Here is a 20,473-nt window from a genome sequence, read left to right as displayed (position 1 = left end):
TATATATATAAACATATATATATTTACTTATTTATTTATGGCTGCGTTGGGTCTTCGTTGCTGCGCACGGGCTTTCTCTGATGGCGGTGAGCGGGTGCTACTCTCCGTTGCGGTGTGCGGGTTTCTCATTGTGGTGGCTTCTCTTGTTGGGGTCACGGGTTCGTGCCCCGGTCCGGGAGGATCCCACGTGCCGCCTTGCGGCTGGGCCCATGAGCCATGGCCACTGAGCCTGCGCGTCTGGAGCCTGTGCTCCACAACGGGAGAGGCCACAACACTGAGAGGCCCGCGTACCGCAAAAAAAACCACAACAAAACCCTTGTCCCCTGCATTGGCAGGCAGATTCTTAACCACTGCGCCACCAGGGAAGTCCCAGGAATGGTCTTGATAAAAAACTCTCCCTTCACATCTTCTATAGTCCACTGATTAACAAACCGGAAGGTACAAATAAAAAAAGCCTAAGAATACCCACCTTCTCATTGGCTATGAACTAACCCCCCAACTGTAATATCTGCTGAGTGAATAAAGCTTTGTGAAATATGATTTACAGCAGGGTTCTGCACCTTGGCACCTCAGACGTGTAGGGCTGGGTAACTCTTTGTTGCAGGGGGCTATCCTATGCATCACAGGATGTTTAGTAGCATTCCCGGGTCTCCACCACCAGATGCCAGTAGCAGTCAACACACTTTCCCCAAGTTGTAAAAAAACAAAAATGTCTCCAGATATTGCTAAATGTCCTCCTGGGGGCAAAATCACCTGTTAAAAACCACTGACCTAGAGACATTAGTCTGTTTACACATTTCCTTCTTAGGTCAATAAACTTCTCTGATAGGTACTGTCATTCAGCCAAACGTGAGTTCTTAGGAGAAAATGTTGTTCCAAAATTAATTATCTCTGCGACCAAGTCTTTTAACTTCTGAGCTTCAGATTGTTTGATATATAAGTCAATTTTTTAAAAACCTTTTTTATTTTTAATATTTATTTTATTTTATTTTGGCCGAGTCGGGTCTTTGTTGTGGCACATGGGATCTTCGTTGTGGCATGTGGGATCTTTCGTTGCGGCGCACGGGCTTCTCTCTCGTTACGGTGTTTTCTCTTTTCAAGTTGTGGCGCAGGCTCCAGAGTGCACGGGCTCTGTAGTTTGCGGCACAGCAGGCTCTCTAGTTGAGGCACGCGAGCTCAGTAGTTGTGGCGCGTGGGCTTAGTTGCCCTGTGGCATGTGGGATCTTAGTTCACCGACCGGGGATCGAAGCCATGTCCCCTGCATTGTAAGGCAGATTCTTTACCACTGGACCACGGGGGAAGTCCATATAATTCAATTTTAAAATTACACTGATGATGATGATGTCATATTATCATTAAAGTTTAAAAACAGAACAACTTTGCTCATTAAGGGAGGAATTATTTGCCAGTTATAGTTTATTTTGTAAATAAATCATGTAGAGCCGCGGTGTTGTGCTGTGGGGAAGGGAGACGGATTTGTAAATCCAGAGCGAGGTTCTGCCTACCCGAGGCCGCTGCTGTGCGGAGACCCCAGGGGAAACCACCGTCACCATGTCTGACCAGGAGGCAAAACCTTCAACTGAGGACTTGGGGGATAAGAAGGAAGGAGAATATATTAAACTCAAAGTCATCGGACAGGATAGCAGTGAGATTCACTTCAAAGTGAAAATGACAACACATCTCAAGAAACTCAAAGAATCATACTGTCAAAGACAGGGAGTTCCCATGAATTCACTCAGGTTTCTCTTTGAATTGCTGATAATCACACTCCAAAAGAACTGGGAATGGAGGAAGATGTGATTGAAGTTTATCAGGAACAAACAGGGGGTCGTTCAACGATTTAGATATTTTTATTTTTTTTCTTTTCCCTTAATCCTTTTTATTTTTTAAAATAGTTCTTTTGTAATGTGGTGTTCAAAACAGAATTGAAAACTGGCACCCCATCTCTTTAGAACATCTGGTAATTTGAATTCTAGTGCCCATTATTCATTATTGTTTGTTTTCATTGTGCTGATTTTTGGTGATCAAACCTCAGCCCTGTTCATATCACCCTCTCCTTTTTAAAAATTACGTGTGTGCACAGAGAGGCCGCCTTTTCCAGGACTGTGCATTTACAGGCTTGTGATAAATAAGATTGACTAATGCGAGTGCTCATAATGAGTTTCCAATTGGCCCTGAAGTTCTAGCATGTGATCGCTTCACTCCTGGACTGTGACTTTCAGTGGGAGATGGAAGTTTTTCAGAGAACTCAACTGTGGAAAAATGACCTTTCCTTAACTTGAAGCTACTTTTAAAATCTGAGGGTCTGGACCAAAAGAAGAGGAATAGCAGGTTGGAGTCAAGGTGACAGAGGTGGTGAAAATAACGACTAACTCCAAAGATGGCTTCACTGAAGAGAAAGCATTTTAAGATGAAAGAAAAATCTTGTCAGAAGATCCCAGAAAAGTTCTAATTTTCATTAGCAGTTAAAGTTATTCATGCAGAAGTGTATACAGCAGAACGCTGCTCTTTTTGACTTTATTTGTACTTTTTGGCCTGGGATATGGGTTTTAAATGGACATTGTCTGTACCAGCTTCATTAAAATAAACAAAATATTTGTAAAAAAAACAAAAAAATAAATCATGTAAATCTATGATCTTTTCAAAAATGCAAATTGAAAAAAATGTTAAAAGACAAGTCATCTTACAAAATAACAGTGCAAAAGCAAACTAAAAAGCTAAAGACCCTTTTATGCTCCACTATTATCACTATCACTACCCCTACATGCCCCCCAAAATCCTCACTTTTCAAGAGTAAATACAGTTAACAGGCTGCCATATATCCATCAGATTATTTTCTTTATAAATAAATAAATACATATATGTACGGATGTGGGTTTTTGTTTTTATAAAAATTGAATTATATTATACTAATTGTTCTGAAATTTGCCTTCTTAACATTTTTCCATAGATTTCTTCCCATGTCAGCACAAACGGCTTTAACACCATCTTTAGCTGCTGAACAGTAATCTGTAGTGTGAATAGACCATAGTTGAACCAGCTCTACCAGTGGGTTTTTAGTTCTAGACAATGCTGCAATGAACATCCTAAACATTGACCTCAGTACATAGATGCAAATATTTCAGTAGAAAAGATTCTGAACATTGTTTTTAGTTTTCTTAATTTATTGGGTACAGAATAAGATTTTATTGGGAGAAAAAAGTTCTACTTCTATTATCATCATTAAATATTATCATCATTAAATATATCTTCTTCATCCTATCTCACTTTCTATACTTAAATACATTCCAGGCAGATAAAACATTCAAATACAAAAGATGGAACTGCTGGGCTTCCCTGGTGGCGCAGTGGTTGAGAGTCTGCCTGCCAATGCAGGGGACACGGGTTCGAGCCCTGGTCTGGGAAGATCCCACATGCCGCGGAGCAACTAGGCCCGTGAGCCACAACTACTGAGCCTGCGCGTCTGGAGCCTGTGCTCCGCAACAAGAGAGGCCGTGATAGTGAGAGGCCCACGCACCGCGATGAAGAGTGGCCCCCCCTTGCCGCAGCTGGAGAAAGCCCACGCACAGAAACGAAGACACAACACAGCCAAATAAATAAATAAATAAATAAATAAAAATAAAGGAATTCCTTTAAAAAAAAAAAAAAAGATGGAACTGCTAACACAGTAGAACAAAAAAAGGAGAGAATTTTTTTCTTAAAGTATTTTTTAAGGATATCAGATTGAGGATGGCCTAAATGACACAAAACCCAGAATCCAGAAAATATTAAATATTAAATCCAGAAATGATTTTTTCCTATTTATTTCAGTGGTTTTATTTTAAACTTCTTTATTGAGGTATATTTTACATACAATAAAATTCACCCATTTTAAGTGTACAATTCAATAATATTTATAAAATTTATAGAGTTAGGTATCCATCACTACAATTAAGTTTTAGAACACTTCCATCACCCCAGAAAGATCCCTCTTGCCTTCTGGAGTCAATCACCATGCCCACCCTTGGGCAATCACTAATCTACTTTCTGTTGCTATAGATTTACCTTTTCTGGACACTTCATATAGATGGAATCATACGATATGTGGCCTTTTATGTCTGCCTTCTTTCATTCAACATGATGTTTTCAAGGTGCGACCACATTGTAGCATGTATCAGTACTGCATTCCTTTGTATTGCTGAACAGTATTCCATTGTATGGTTATATCATTTTGTTTATCCATTTACCACCTTATAGATACTTGGATTGTCTCCACTTCAGGGCTATCACGAACACTGTTGAGAACATTAACATGCAAGTCTTTGTGTAGACAAATGTCTTCATTTCTCTTGGGTAGATACCTAGAATTAGAATTACTGGGTGGTAGGGTAAGTTTACGTACAAGTTTTTAAGAAACCGCCAAACTGTTTTCCAAAGTGACTGTGCCATTATACATTTACACCAGCAACATATGAGGGTTCCTTTCTCCATTTCCTGGCCAACACGTGTTACTGTTTCCTTGGTTATAGCCATTTGACTATAATGGGTGTGAAGTGGTATCTCACTTGGTTTTTATTGCATTTCCCTAATGAATAATGATGTTGGCAAAATTTCACGTGCTTACTTAGCCATATGTCTATCTCTTTGGGGAAATAACTATTCAAATATTTGGCCCATTTAAAAATTATGACTCATTATATTTGATTACATAAAAATGAAATTTTTCTGCATGGAAAAAAGTACCTTAAACTAAGTCCGAAGATGAAAACAAACTAAGCAACAAAAGCAGTGAAAGACTTATATGATGAAAACTACAAACCATAATTGAAAGAAATTAAAGACCTAAAAAATGGAAAGACATCTTTTCATGTTCATGAACCAGAAGACTTGATATTGTTAAGAGGCACTATTCCTCAAATTGATCTACAGATACAATGTAATGTATCCCTATCAAAATCCCAGATACCTTTTTTTGCAGAAATTGACAAGATGATTCTAAAATTCATAGGGAAATGCAAGAGACCTGGAAGAGCCAGAACAATCTTGAGAAAGAACAAAGTAGGAGTTACACTTCCTGATTTCAAAATTTACTACAAAGCAAATTAAGACAATGTGGACAGAGAAGGACAAATACTGTATTACATAACTTACATGTAGAACCTAAAAAAGCCAAACTCATAGAAGCAGAATAGAATGGTAGTTGCCAGGGGACTAGGGGATTGGAGAAATGGGGAGATGTTAGTGAAAGGGTACAAACTCTTCTAGTTATAAGATGAATAAGTTCTGGGGATCTAACATACAGCATAGTCATTATAGTTAGCAATACTGCATTTATACTTGAAAGTTGCTAAGAGTAGATCTTACATGTTCTTACCACAAACAAGAAATGGTAATTATGTGATGTGATGGAAGCATTAGTTAATGCTATGGTGGTAATCATTTTGCAATATAAGTGTATCACACTTTAAACTTTACACAATGTTATATGTCAATTACATCTCAAAAAAGCTGGAGGAAAAAAAGACAATGTGACTTAGACATACAGATATACAAATCAGTGAAAGAGAATTGAGAGTTCAAAAGTGAACCCTCACATTTATGGTCAATTGATGTTCAACAAGGACACCAAGATCATTTAATGGGAAAATAACAGTCCTGTCAACAAATGGTGCTGGAACAACTGAATAGCCACCTGCAAAAAAATGAAGTTGGACCCCTGCCTCACACTGTATATAAAAATTAACAAAGTGGATCATAGACATCAATGTAAGATCTAAAACTCTTAGGAAGAAACACAGGCATAAATCTTCGTGACTGGGACTTGCTTGGTGATCCAGGGGGGAGGACTCCACGCTCCCAATGTGGGGGGCCCAAGGTCAATCCCTGGTTGGGGAACTAGATCCTGCATGCATGCCACAACTGGGAGTTCACATGCCACAACTAAAAACAGTGCCGCAACTAAAGGATCCCGCATGCCACATCTGACACCCAGCGCAGCCGAAATGAATAAACAAATAAAAAAAATTTTTTTAAATAAATAAATAAACAAATAAACCTCAAGACCTTGGATTAGGCAATGGTTTCTTAGATATAACACCAAAAGCATAAGTGACAAAAAAAAATAGAAAAATTGGTCTTCATCAAAATTAAAAACATTTGTGCTTCAAAGGACACATCAAGAAAGTGAAAAGATAGGGACTTCCCTGGTGGCACCATGGTTAAGAATCTGCCTGCCAATGCAGGGGACATGGGTTTGATCCCTGGTCTGGGAAGATCCCACATGCCGTGGAGCAACTAATCCCGTAAGCCGCAAGTACTGAGCACAAGCGCCACAACTACTGAAGCCCACACACTCTAGGGCCCACATGCCGCAACTACTGAGCCTGCGTGCTGCAACTACTGGAGCCTGCGTGCCTAGAGCCTATGCTCCGAAACAAGAGAAGCCTCTGCAATGAGAAGCCTGTGCATTGCAACAAAGAGTAGCCCCCGCTCGCCACAACTAGAGAAAGTCCGCACACAGTAATGAAGACCTAATGCAACCAAAAAATAAATAAAATTAAAAAAAAAAAAGAAACTGAAAAGATAACCTACAGAATGGGAGAAAATATTTGCAAGTCATATATATGATAAGGGACTTATAAGTTAACAATAAAAAGACAAACAACCCAATTTAAAAATGGGCCAATGAGACTCCCCCTTGCGAGAGCACCAGATTCACAACTAACTGCTGAACAATCATCGAAAGGAAGACACTGGAACTCACCAAAAAAGATACTCCACATCCAAAGACAAAGGAGAAGCCACAGTGAGATGGTAGGAGGGGCACGATCACAATAAAATCAAATCCTGTAACTGCTGGGGGGGGGTGACTTACAAACTAGAGAACACTTATACCACAGAAGTCCACCAACTGGAGTGAAGGTTTTCAGCCCCACGTCAGGGTTCCCAACCAGGGGGTCTGGCAATGGGAGGAAGAATTCCTAGAGGATCAGACTTTGAAGGCTAATGGGATTCAATTGCAGGACTTTGACAGGACTGCAGGAAACAGAGACTCCACTCTTGGAGGGCACACACAAAGTAGTGTGAGCGTCAGGACCCAGGGGAAGGAACAGTGACCCCATAGGAGACTGAACCAGACCTACCTGCTAGTGTTGGAGGGTCTCCTGCTGAGGCGGGAGGTGGCTGTGGCTCACCGTGAGGACAAGGACACTGGCAGCAGAAGTTCTGGGAAGTACTCCTTGGAATGAGCCCTCCCAGAGTCTGCCATCAGCCCCACCAAAGAGCCCGGGTAGGCTCCAGTGTTGGGTCGCCTCAGGCCAAACCAACCAACAGGGAGGGAACCCAGCCCCACCTATTAGCAGACAAGCAGATTAAAGTTTTACTGAGCTCTGTCCACCAGAGCAATACCCAGCTCTACCACCACCAGTCCCTCCCATCAGGAAACTTGCACAAGCCTCTTCGCTTCATCCAACAGAGGGCAGACAGTAGAAGCAAGAAGAACTACAATCCTGCCGCCTGTGGAACAAAACCCACATTCACAGAAAGACAGACAAGATGAAAAGGCAGAGAGCTATGTACCAGATGAAGTGACAAGACAAAACCCCAGAAAAACAACTAATTGAAGTGGAGATAGGCAACCTTCCAGAAAAAGAATTCAGAATAATGATAGGGAAGATGATCCAGGACCTCGGAAAAAGAATGGACGCAAAGATCGAGAAGATGCAAGAAATGTTTAACAAAGACCTAGAAGAATTAAAGAACAGACACCAGAAGAATTAAAGAACAGACACCAGAAGAATTAAAGAACAAACAGAGATGAACAATACAATAACTGAAATGAAAAATACACTAGAAGGAATCAATAGCAGAATAACTGAGGCAGAAGAACAGATAAGTGACCTGGAAGACAGAATGGTGGAATTCACTGCCACAGAACAGAATAAAGAAAAAAGAATGAAAAGAAATGAAGACAGCCTAAGAGACCTCTGGGACAACATTAAATGCAACAACATTCACATTATAGGGGTCCCAGAAGGAGAAGAGAGAGAGAAAGGACCCGAGAAAATATTTGAAGAGATTATAGTCGAAAACTTCCCTAACATGGGAGAGGAAACAGCCCCCCAAGTCCAGGAAGTGCAGAGAGTACCAGGCAGGATAAATCCAAGGAGAAACACACTGAGACACATAGTAATCAAATTGACAAAAATTAAAGACAAAGAAAAATTACTGAAAGCAACAAGGGAAAAACGACAAATAACATACAAGGGAACTCCCATATGGTTAACAGCTTCTCTCTCAGCAGAAACTCTACAAGCCAGAAGGGAGTGGTATGATACATTTAAAGTGACAAAAGGGAAGAACCTACAACCAAGATTACTCTACCTGGCAAAGATCTCATTCAGATTTGACGGAAAAGCTAAGAGGATTCAGCACCACCAAACTAGCTCTACAACAAATGCTAAAGGAACTTCTCTAAGTGGGAAACACAGAGAAGAAAAGGACCTACAAAAACAAACCCATAACAATTAAGAAAATGGTAATAGGAACATACATATCAATAATTACCTTAAACGTGAATGGATTAAATGCTCCAACCAAAAGACACAGGCTTGCTGAATGGATACAAAATCAAGACCCATATATATGCTGTCTACAAGAGACCCACTTCAGACCTAGGGACACATATAGACTGAAAGTGAGGGGATGGAAAAAGATATTCCATGCAAATGGAAATCAAAAAAAAGCTGCAGTAGCAATATTCTTATCAGATAAAATAGACTTTAAAATAAAGAATGTTACAAGATGGGCTTCCCTGGTGGCACAGTGGTTGAGAGTCTGCCTGCTAACGCAGGGGACATGGGTTTGAGCCCTGGTCTGGGAGGATCCCACATGCCGTGGAGCAACTAGGCCCGTGAGCCACAACTACTGAGCCTGCGCGTCTGGAGACTGTGCTCCGCAACAAGAGAGGCCACGATAGTGAGAGGCCTGTGCACTGCAATGAAGAGTGGCCCCCGCTTGCCACAACTAGAGAAAGCCCTCGCACAGAAACGAAGACCCCATAGCAAAAATTAATTAATTAATTAATAAACTCCTACCCCCAACATCTTCTTTAAAAAAAAAAAAGAATGTTAAAAGAGACAGGGAAGGACACTACATAATGAATGATCAAGGGATCAATCCAAGAAGAAGATATAACAATTATAAATATATATGCACCCAACATAGAAGCACCTCAATACATAAGGCAACAGCTAACAGCTATAAAAGAGGAAATCGACAGTAACATAATAATAGTGGGGGACTTTAACAGTTCACTTACACCAATGGACAGATCATCCAAACAGAAAATTAATAAGGAAACACAAGCTTTAAATAACACAATAGACCAGATAGATTTAATTGATATCTATAGGACATTCCATCCAAAAACAGCAGATTACACTTTCTTCTCAAGCGCGCATGGAACATTCTCCAGGATAGATCACATTCTCCAGGACAGATCACATCTTGGGCCTCAGTAAATTTAAGAAAACTGAAATCATATCAAGCATCTTTTCTCACCACAACGCTATGAGATTAGAAATCAATTACAGGGAGAAAAACATAAAAAACATAAATACATGTAGGCTAAACAGTACATTCTAAATAACCAAGAGAACACTGAAGAAAACAAAGAGGAAATAAAAAAATACCTAGAGACAAATTACAATGAAAACACAAAGATCCAAAACCTATGGGATGCAGCAAAAGCAGTTCTAAGAGTGAAGTTTATAGCAATACAAGCCTACCTCAAGAAACAAGAAAAATCTCAAATAAACAATCTAACCTTACACCTAAAGGAACTAGAGAAAGAACAAACAAAACCCAAAGTTAGTGGAAGGAAAGAAATCATAATGATCAGAGCAGAAATAAATGAAACAGAAACAAAGAAAACAATAGCAAAGATCAATAAAACTAAAAGTTAGTTTTTTGAGAAGATAAACAAAATTGATAAACCATTAGCCAGACTCATCAAGAAATAGAGGGAGAGGATCAAATCAATAAAATTAGAAATGAAAAAAGAGAAGTTACAACAGACACTGCAGAAATACAAAGCATCCTAAGAGACTACTACAAGCAACTCTATGCCAATAAAATGGACAACCTGCAAGAAATGGACAAATTCTTAGAAAGGTAAAATCTTCCAAGACTGAACTAGGAAGAAATAGAAAATATGAACAGACCAATCACAAGTAATGAATTTGAAACTGTGATTAAAAATATTCCAACAAACAAAAGTCCAGGACAAGATGCCTTCGCAGGTGAATTTTATCAAACATTTAGAGAAGAACACCCATCCTTCTCAAACTCTTCCAAAAAACTGCAGAGGAAGGAACACTCCCAGACTCATTCTATGAAGCCACCATCACCCTGATACCAAAACCAGACAAAGATACTACAAAAAAAGAAAATTACAGACCAATATCACTGATGAATATAGATGCAAAAATCTTCAACAAAATACTAGCAAACAGGGCTTCCCTGGTGGCGCAGTGCTTGAGAGTCCGCCTGCCGATGCAGGAGACGCGGGTTCGTGCCCCGTTTCGGGAGGATCCCACATGCCGCGGAGCGGCTGGGCCCGTGAGCCATGGCCGCTGGGCCTGCGCGTCCGGAGCCTGTGCTCCGCAAATGGGAGAGGCCACAACAGTGAGAGGCCCGCATAACGCAAGAAAAAAAAAAAAAAATACTAGCAAACAGAATCCAACAGCACACTAAAAAGATCATACACCATGATCAAGTGGGATTTATCCCAGGGATTCAAGGATTCTTCAATATACACAAATCAATCAATGTGATACACCATATTAACAAATTGAAGAATAAAACCCATATGATCATCTCAATAGATGCAGAAAAAGCTTTTGACAAAATTCAACACCCATTTATGATAAAATCTCTCCAGAAAGTGGGCACAGAGGGAACCTACCTCAACATTATAAAGGCCAGATATGACAAACCACAGCAAACATCATTCTCAAAGGTGAAAAACTGAAACCATTTCCTCTAAGATGAGGAACAAGACAAGGATGTCCACTCTCGCCACTGTTATTCAACACAGTTTTGGAAGTCCTAGCCACAGCAATCAGAGAAGAAAAAGAAATAAAAGGAATACCAATTGGAAAAGAAGAAGTAAAGCTGTCACTGTTTGAAGATGACATGATACTATACATAGAGAATCCTAAAGATGCCACCAGAAAACTACTAGAGCTAATCAATGAATTTGGTAAAGTTGCAGGATACAAAATTAATGCACAGAAATCTCTTGCATTCCTATACACTAATGATGAAAAATCTGAAAGAGAAATTAAGGAAACACTCCCATTTACCACTGCAACAAAAAGAATAAAATACCTAGGAATAAACCTACCTAGGGAGACAAAAGACCTGTATGAAGAAAACTATAAGACACTGATGAAAGAAATTAAAGATGATACAAACAGGTGGAGAGATATACCATGTTCTTGGATTGGAAGAATCAATATTGTGAAAATGACTCTACTATCCAAATCAATCTACAGATTCAACACAACCCCTATCAAATTACCAATGGTGTTTTTTTACAGAACTAGAACAAAAAATCTTTTTTTTTTAACATCTTTATTGGAGTATAATTGCTTTACAGTGGTGTGTTAGTTTCTGCTTTATAACAAAGTGAATCAGCTATACATATACATATGTCCCCATATCTCTTCCCTCTTGCATCTCCCTCCCTCCCACCCTCCCTATCCCACCCCTCTAGGTTGTCACAAAGCACCGAGCTGATCTGCCTGTGCTATGCGGCTGCTTCCCACTAGCTATTTACTTTATGTTTGGTAATATATATATGTCCATGCCATTCTCTCACTTTGTCCCAGCTTACCCTTCCCCCTTCCCATATCCTCAAGTCCATTCTCTAGAAGGTCTGTGTCTTAAAAAAATCTTAAAAATTATATGGAGACACAAAAGACCCCAAATAGTCAAAGCAGTCTTGAGGGAAAAAAATGGAGCTGGAGGAATCAGACTCCCTGACTTTAGACTATACTACAAAGCTACAGTAATCAAGACAATATGGACTTCCCTGGTGGCACAGTGGTTAAGAATCCCCCTGCCAATGCAGGGGACACGGGTTTGAGCCCTGGTCCGGGAAGATCCCAGATGCCTCGGAGCAACTAAGCCCGTGCGCCACAACTACTGAGCCTGTGCTCTAGAGCCTGTGCTCTGCAACAAGAGAAGCCACCGCAATGAGAAAGAGTAGCCCCCGCTCGACACTACTAGAGAAAGCCGGTGCGCAGCAATGAAGATCCAACACAGTCAAAAATAAATAAACAAATGAATAAATTAAAAAAAAAAAAGACAATATGGTACTGGCACAAAAAAAAGAAATATAGATCAATGGAAAAGGATAGAAAGCCCAGAGATAAACCCATGCACCTATGGTCAACTAATCTATAACAAAGGAGGCAAGGATATACAATGGAGAAAAGACAGCCTCTTTAATAAGTGGTGCTGGGAAAACTGGACAGCTACATGTTAAAGAATGAAATTAGAACACTCCCTAACACCATACACAAAAGTAAACTCAAAATGGATTAGAGATCTAAATGTAAAACTGGACACTATAAAACCCTTAGAGGAAAACATAGGAAGAACACTCTTTGACATAAATCACAGCAAGATCTTTTGTCATCCACCTCCTAGAGGAATGGAAATAAAAACAAAAATAAACAAATGGGGCAATGAAAGGTTGCACTACTCTGTGAATATACTAAAAATCGCTGATTTGTAACATTTTAAAAGGGTGAATTTTATATAAAATAAAACCCTTAGAGGAAAACATAGGAAGAACACTCTTTGACATAAATCACAGCAAGATCTTTTGTCATCCACCTCCTAGAGGAATGGAAATAAAAACAAAAATAAACAAATGGGGCAATGAAAGGTTGCACTACTCTGTGAATATACTAAAAATCGCTGATTTGTAACATTTTAAAAGGGTGAATTTTATGTTATGTGATTTATGTTTCAATAAATCTGTCATTAAAAATAAAGGGAAAATATGTGGAACACAAATAACAAAGGGTTAATTTCCTAAAATAAGAATTTTTACAAATCAATAAGAAAAAAGAAGCAAACCCACTAGAAAAATGAGCAAAGGGCATAAAAAGACAGCTTATGAAAAAGAAAAAAAAATGACTTTTTTGGCGCTGTGGCTTGTGAGATCTTATTTCCCCAACCAGAGATCGAACCCAGGCCCCAAGCAATGGAAGAACGGAGTCCTAACCACTGGACTCCCAGGGAATTCCCAAAAAATGATTTTAAACGTCCAAAATTCAACCTTACAATAAGCAAGAGGCAAATTAAAACAAGACTTCAGCAAAGTGACATAAAAGATAAATGCTATCACATGAGGATGTGGAGAAATAGGCACTGTACATTATTGTGGGCGTGTAAACTGCAATATTGTCTTTAAAGGGATGTAAATAAAATAAACTTAAAACACACTTTGACTTAGCAATTCCACTTTTAAGATTTCATGAGTTCTAGTCTCACATGAACACAAAATATGTACAGGGGTACTCCATGCAAGGCTGTCCATAACTGCACAAGAACAGAAGCAGCCTAAGAGCTAACTAAATAAATCATGGTGTAATCATACAATATGCTACTATAGAGCCCCTAAAACGAATCAGATTTATATGTATTGATAAGGAACAAATATCAAGATATACTGTGGAGTAAAAAAAGGTATAATACTTCGTGTATAATGTGATACTCTTGGTTTAAAAAAGAAAAACGACAGGGGAGATACACACATACAGAATATGTTGCCTCAGAAGAAGTGACTGGGGACTTGAGAAATAGAAAGTGGGAAGGATATACACATTTCAGTGTTCCATACGATTTGAATTTTAAACTTGTACTAGTATCACTTATTACAGATTCTATATTGAAAGCATATATAAACAAGTAACACAATTTGTAAATGATAGGGATAGAGTAGGATTAGTTAGTTTAGAAATCCCACTAGGGGATTAAAGAGAGAAAGGGAATTTTAAGGGAGTTTGGGAGACTGATGTAAACTAATGACCACTCAAGAAAAGAATCCAGTAACCTAGCAACAATCTACACTATCTTGAAGGAAGACCAGGTGCATCCAAGCACCAGACACACTCAAGCCACAAATCCTGGTAGTTACAACACAAGACAATAGATATGGGGTCTGAATCTTGTTACATGAAGTCAGGGAGTTAATGATCCTTGAAGAGTAGCATTTCTGCATGTAGCCAAGACAGGAATATAGATGAAAGGGGAAAGAAACTAGGTGACAGGGGACATTATACAAAAACTTGAGATGAATTACCGTATCTTAGTATAATTTACCACCCTTTTGCTAATATACATATGATTTAAATAGCGCCAAGGCAGTCCGGGTTAGACCAGATAGGGTCAAAGGAGGAACTGATGATGTAAGCCTTGACGTCTGCCCAAGACTGAGGAAGAAGGTGGTGTTCTCCCCTCCCCACTTTTTCTTTGATTATAAAAATATAGCCCTCTTTGTTCTCAGGGCTGTGCTCCCCTGCTGTCCAGCTCGTATCTCTCACAAGCCTCCTATGCTAATAAACTCACTCTTCACCTGCCACTTTGCCTCACGCTGAATTCTCTGCGCTTCAGTAAGTCCTGACACCAGGTGAGCAGTTTCAACCAAAAGACAGTGGGTTCGAGTCCCCTCCTAAGTCAGGGATTGTGGGTTCAATTCCCAATGTGAGGTGCAGGGGGGTTGGAGTCCCAGTCTGAGTTTTGGTTGGGTCCCACCCAAGAAGGAGTGCAGTTTCATAAAGAACCTATATTTGAATCCTGCCTAAGAAAGCGTCTCCTCTCCCTGGCAAGTTTACTAAACAGCCTCCTCAGATGGTGTAAACGGACTGGTGCTGGAAGAGCTACCCCATGAACACTCCCTGTAGTGCTAGGTTTTCAGGCCCGTACTATTCGGCTGTAGAGCTATATACAGTTTGGTGAATGCTATTTAAGGCTTGTGAAGCACAATAAGTGAAGAGAACGATCACCATAAATAAAACATAAACTTGCTAACGTTTACTGAGCACATGTAAGCTTTTCCCATGCATTTACTCATGTATGCTCACCACGAACCTGTGAAGCAGGTATTATTTTATCTTAGAGATGAAGAAACTGGCTCAGAGAAAGTAGTGATTTGATTAATGTCCCTCAGCCAGCCTCTAGATAATCTAACGTGAGTTTGGAATCTGCTGGATTCCGTCAACCACAAGTGAGAGGAAGGGGCAGAACTAGAAGCCAGGACTCTCAACTCCAGGTCCAGGGTGCTTCCATTGCCCCGCACTGCCTCGGAATAGTGGAGAAAGGCCTCCGAGGCCACGCAGACAAGACCCCTATCATCCGGCCTGCGGGACCCGCACCTCCCACCTGGCTTCCGGGATGCGGCCAGCCCCCGGACTCACCCACCCGGGGACCTGCTTCCCGGCATCCTCCCCGCGCGACCACTCACTTCCGGTCCTAAGTAGGCCCAAGCAGAAGCATCACCTGCCTGGCACCCTGCTCTTGGGAAACGCTATCCGCCGGGATTCCCAGCTCTACACCCTTGTCCCATTGCCGCCCCCGCCTTCTGTCAACACAGCCCCCTTACCTGCCCTGCGCCCCCCACCCCGCCGTCCCAGGGCCCCAGCTGATGACCGCCCTCACCTCCTCTCTCTTCGCCTGCCACGGCCTTTTACAAACGCGGCCAAACCGTTCGCTGTAACGACAGTCGTTATTGGTCAGAGTCGCCCACGCGCGGCGAGAGCCCGCCCACCTCAGCTAGCGTTGTCTGACGGGAGTTGTAGTTTCCTCTTCCTGGAGGCGGCTGACAACTGGGGAATCCGGTGGTGGAATCTGCGCCTAACTGGCGGGAGTAGGACTTAGGTTCTTTGCCGTGGAAAGAGTGCTTCTGGCCAACCCTGCTGGTACTGAAAGGCACAGACAACTATAGGGCTGGTCATGACTGTTTCAGGCCTGAGTGAGTCCTATTTCTGAGTAGAATTCCATTGGTCATTGATGCAAAAATCGCCTTAGATTTTCTACATTACTAGCAGATGCCAGCTGCGATTTAGTGTTTTGTCAAGGGGGTCTTGTCCACCAAATTATTCGCTGTTTCTATCACTTGTGTGTTTGCATCAAGTTATCTTTTTCTCCCTTAATTATACTCTGACATATTACTTGAACGTTTTCCTGTATAAGGCGTTGGAATTGGGTTCTGGTATGACCTAGTTTTGGTCCTTGGAATCGCACAGAATATATCTAATAAATAAGTCTAAACAAATAAATTTGTGCTCCTGAGTACAAATGTGTTAAGGGTGAGGCCTGTGTGTGTGTGTTGGAAAACTCTGGAATGAGATTTCCTGCACCTTTAGCCTTCATCCTGCTACTTATTAGTGGTGGCACTGTGGGCTGGTTACCTGAGAACTGTCAACGGAAATAATAAAAATATTTAAAATTAAAAAAAAATGTGAGAGCTGTGAGTTTCAGTTTCATTCAGGAACTTACTTAGGACTATAGTCAGGGAGGCAACCTCTCAGATAGCTTTGAGGAAGTGATCTGAAGAGGCATGGGGAGAGGTTAGTACATCTGTGATTTTGGAGAAGGGGTATGTGCAATCAAGCACACAGCTTGGTAGAAGATTACTGCTGGTCACAAGGCACAGATAATGATTTGTGTTTTTCTAAGTATGGGAAGATGCAAGAAACTGGGTTCATAAAATCTCCCGAAAATATCTATATGAAGTCCTATTCTGCCAGTTTTCCCAGAGCATGGAGTGCCCCATTTCTGATCTCCACCCTGAACTCCTTTCAGGGTGTTTTGAAGGTCAGTGACTGCAGTGGCTAATGACTTAATCCTTGTTGAACCAGAAGGTGAGTGACATTCTTTAGCTGGTAGAACCGTAGTCTTCTCAACTGTTAAAAAGAGAAGTGGTCCCTTTCATGATTAAGGTTTGCTATGTTGTTTCTTAAACTGGAGGTAGGGGGAGAAGGGCACACTTTTTTCCAGGAAATTTTTCCAATTTTGTCTTTCCACTTCAATTATAAGGTTTTAAATGATCATCAGTATATCCTGTATCATCTAGATGATCACCTAATAATACTGTGGGGTTTCAATGCCTGGTTGTGTTTATGATTGTATTAGTACCAAGTGATTATCTAAAGCAGTTGTTCTCAACTGGGAGCACTGCTACACATCTAGTAGATGCCATGGAAGATCCTGCAATGCACAGAACAGCCCTTACGACAAAGAATTATCTGGACCAAAATGTCAGTAGTGCCACAATTGAGAGACCCTGTTGTAAAGAGTGTTTCAATTTTTTTCAATGGAATTGCCCAAATGTGTCCTAAGAGATCTGTGGGTTTTCTGCTGAGACACATTACCTGTTCCAGTCAGAAAGGAAGCTATCAAGCAACCTCATTCTAGAAGAGGTTTCTTTCTTGCAAGCCAGACACTCAGGGTTCTTCCATTCCTTCTTCCAAGAAGGGTCTTTGAAGAAACATTGCCATCATCGAAGTCCTTTCTGAGCCCTCTTCTCATAAATAGGATTCTCAGAATTGCACAATATTCTCAAGTTATGGTTCATTATGGTATGTTAATTTTCAGTATGTTAATATTTTTTACTCAGTCACTTAATTCTCATTGTTTTTTTTTTTTTAATATATATAGACTATTTTTTTAAAGTTTATTTTTGTCTGCATCAGGTCTCAGTTGCAGCACGCAGGCTCTCTAGTGGCGCACAGGCTCCAGAGTGTGCGGGCTCTGTAGTTTGTGGCATGCGGGCTCAGTTGCCCCGTGGCATGTGGGATCTTAGTTCCCCAACCAGGGATCAAACCCACATCCCCTGCATTGGAAGGCGGATTCTTAACCACTGGACCACCAGGGAAGTCCCTGCCCATTAATTTCTAACCTTTCTTTTCTAGTATAAGCATTTAAGGGTATACATTACTTTCAAAGTGCCATTTTACTTGCATTCCACAAATTTTGATATACAGTATTTTTATTTTCTTTAAATTTTAAATAATTAAAAATTTTCACTATGGCATCTTCTTTGACTCATAAGTTATTTATACATGCGTTTTCGTAATTGATTTCTAACCTAACTACTTTATGGTCAGAAAACATGATAAGCTAACTTTTTTTGATCTCATAGAAACTGCTTTATTTATTTATTTGTTAATAGATGAATAATAGCTTCTGATATTTAAAGGCATTTCCAATAAAAAGAATTTGTGTGGTATTGGCACATTAGAACAAATATTCACAGTTCTTTGATTTTTGCCAATTGGCAATAATTATTCTTCAACTTCCCTTACCCTTCTAACTCCTGTGACCTTTTAAAACCAATATTTTCTTAAGGATGTGTATATATTTTCTTTGCTATTAATTTGGCTACATCAGCTTCATTTAGGTTTTCCTGGTATATATCTTTCTGCACACTTTTGTTTTAGATGTTGCTTCTAAGCAGTGCATCTAAATTTTAAAAATCCAATTAGGCAATCTCTTTTATTAGCTTAGTACAATTTATTATGCTTGTTAATCCATTTGGAATTATTTCTACCATCTAATTTTATTTCTACCATCTACCATCTAAGATTGGTTTGTCTGACTTTCTGTATGTTTCTTTTCTTTTTCTGCCTTCTTTTGGATTTCTTTTGTTACCTCCTCTTTTTGGAAGTTATATGCTCTATTTTTATTATCTTAGTGACGATCCTTTACATTTTAACTCAAGGCCAAAGCTAATACATTTTTCTGCTATTCTCCTGAAAAAAATACAGTGATCTTAGAACACTTTAACCACCTCCTGTCATATATATTATTATTATCCAGTATTTTACTTTAGTTCTCCCTTAGAAGAAGGCACTATTATTGTTGCTTTAGATTAAACTACATATGTATAAATTTCTTTGCTTACCATTTCTTTTTGCAGCTCAGATGTTTGTTTTGGAATTTTTTTCTCCCTGAAATATATGCTTTAGAAGTTCATTTAGTATTGGATTTATTGTTGGCAAATTCTCTTGGCTTTTCCTTTTCTATTTCATCCTCATTCTTGTATGATTGCTTTAGGTTGGTTGTTTCTTTCAGCACATTGAAGATATCCCTCTGAATTCTGGCCTATCGTCTTGCTGTTGGAACATTTGATGTCAATCTAATTGTCATATCATTGTAGTAGTCTTCTTTTTTCTCCCCCTCTCTGCTGCTCTTAAAATCTCTCTGTCTTTGATAATCTGCAATTTGACTATATATGTAAGCATGGACTTCATTTTATTTATCTTTCTTGGGATTCATTGTGGATCTTGTCTGAGAATTCCTACCCTTCAATAATTCGGGAAAATTCTCAGCCCTATCTCTTCGAATATTTCCCATCCCAAATTGTTTTCTCTCTTTATGGAACTCCAGTTTAAATATATTTTAGATTTCCCATTCTATTCTTCATGCTCTCTTCATATTTTCTACCTCTTTGTCTCTGCACTGTTGTACTGTTCCAATTCACAGATTTCTTCAGCTGTATCTAATTTTGTTTTGCCAGTCCATTGAATTTTTAATTTTAGCTTTTGTTTTTAATTTCTAGAGGTTCTATTAGTTTCCTTAAAAATTCTGCCAAATCATTCAATAGTCACTTCTTCCTTGCTCATATTTTTACGGCATCTTTTACTTCTAAAGACATATGATATATAGTTATCACATATTCAACATGTGATTATTATAATGTCTTAAAGTCCTTGGAGGTCAAATGGACAAAGGATACAGACAGGTCACAGAAAAGAAACACAAACAGCCAACTATCATGGGAACAAATCACTAACTTTACTTACAATCAGGGAAATAAAAGAGATCATTTTACATGCATCGGATTGGCAAAAATAAAGGCTTAATAACAATCAGCACTGGTAAAAGTAGGGGGGCAAACAGGTGCTTTCGGACATTATTGGTTGGAGTGTAAAATGGTACAGCTTTAAGAGCTGTACCATTATAACTGTACCATTATAAAGAGCTGTACGTTATAAAGTACCAACATAATTTGACAACATATATCATACAGTTTTTACAATTTCATTCTTTAATCCATCATTCAATTCTGAGTATCCTAGAGAAACAGTACACACATGCACACAAACGCATTCTTTAACTGTTGTTCCGATTTTCTATGTAAAACGGAGGTAAATGTTTTTTGTTATTTCCGAATGAAGAGTGGGGTTGTTTGTTTGGTGGTCATTTACTTATCTTTGTGATTTATTCATAGTTTATTGTATTGAGATTTTTAAAAATTATTGCTTTCTTAAACCCAGCTCCTCTTTCCTCTCTCCTTCCGTCTATAGCCCACTTAATCGGGAAGGCAGAGGTTGCACTAGTTAACTCTCCCCACCTCCCACTCGTTAACAGTCCACATTTTGCTCCTACTACTTGACTGAAAATGCTCTATTTT

General features: G+C 39.6%; 1 protein-coding gene and 1 pseudogene across 1 annotated transcript in view; one reads left to right on the top strand and one right to left on the bottom strand.

Annotated features, from left to right (window-relative positions):
* Positions 1 to 15,746, bottom strand: part of CUNH2orf42 (chromosome unknown C2orf42 homolog) — a 41,358-nt gene extending 25,612 nt beyond the window's left edge. The window contains exon 1 of the mRNA XM_007453409.1: positions 15,715 to 15,746. The gene's annotated coding sequence lies outside the window, so the exon portion shown is untranslated. The remainder of the gene's footprint in view (positions 1 to 15,714) is intronic.
* Positions 1,552 to 1,844, top strand: LOC103069364 (small ubiquitin-related modifier 1 pseudogene; annotated as a pseudogene).
* Positions 15,747 to 20,473: the final 4,727 nt, after the last annotated feature.

The sequence above is a fragment of the Lipotes vexillifer genome, unplaced genomic scaffold (assembly GCF_000442215.2).
Source record: "Lipotes vexillifer unplaced genomic scaffold, Lipotes_vexillifer_v1.1 scaffold253, whole genome shotgun sequence".
NCBI lineage: Eukaryota > Metazoa > Chordata > Mammalia > Artiodactyla > Lipotidae > Lipotes > Lipotes vexillifer.
This window is presented reverse-complemented; position numbering and strand designations above follow the sequence as displayed.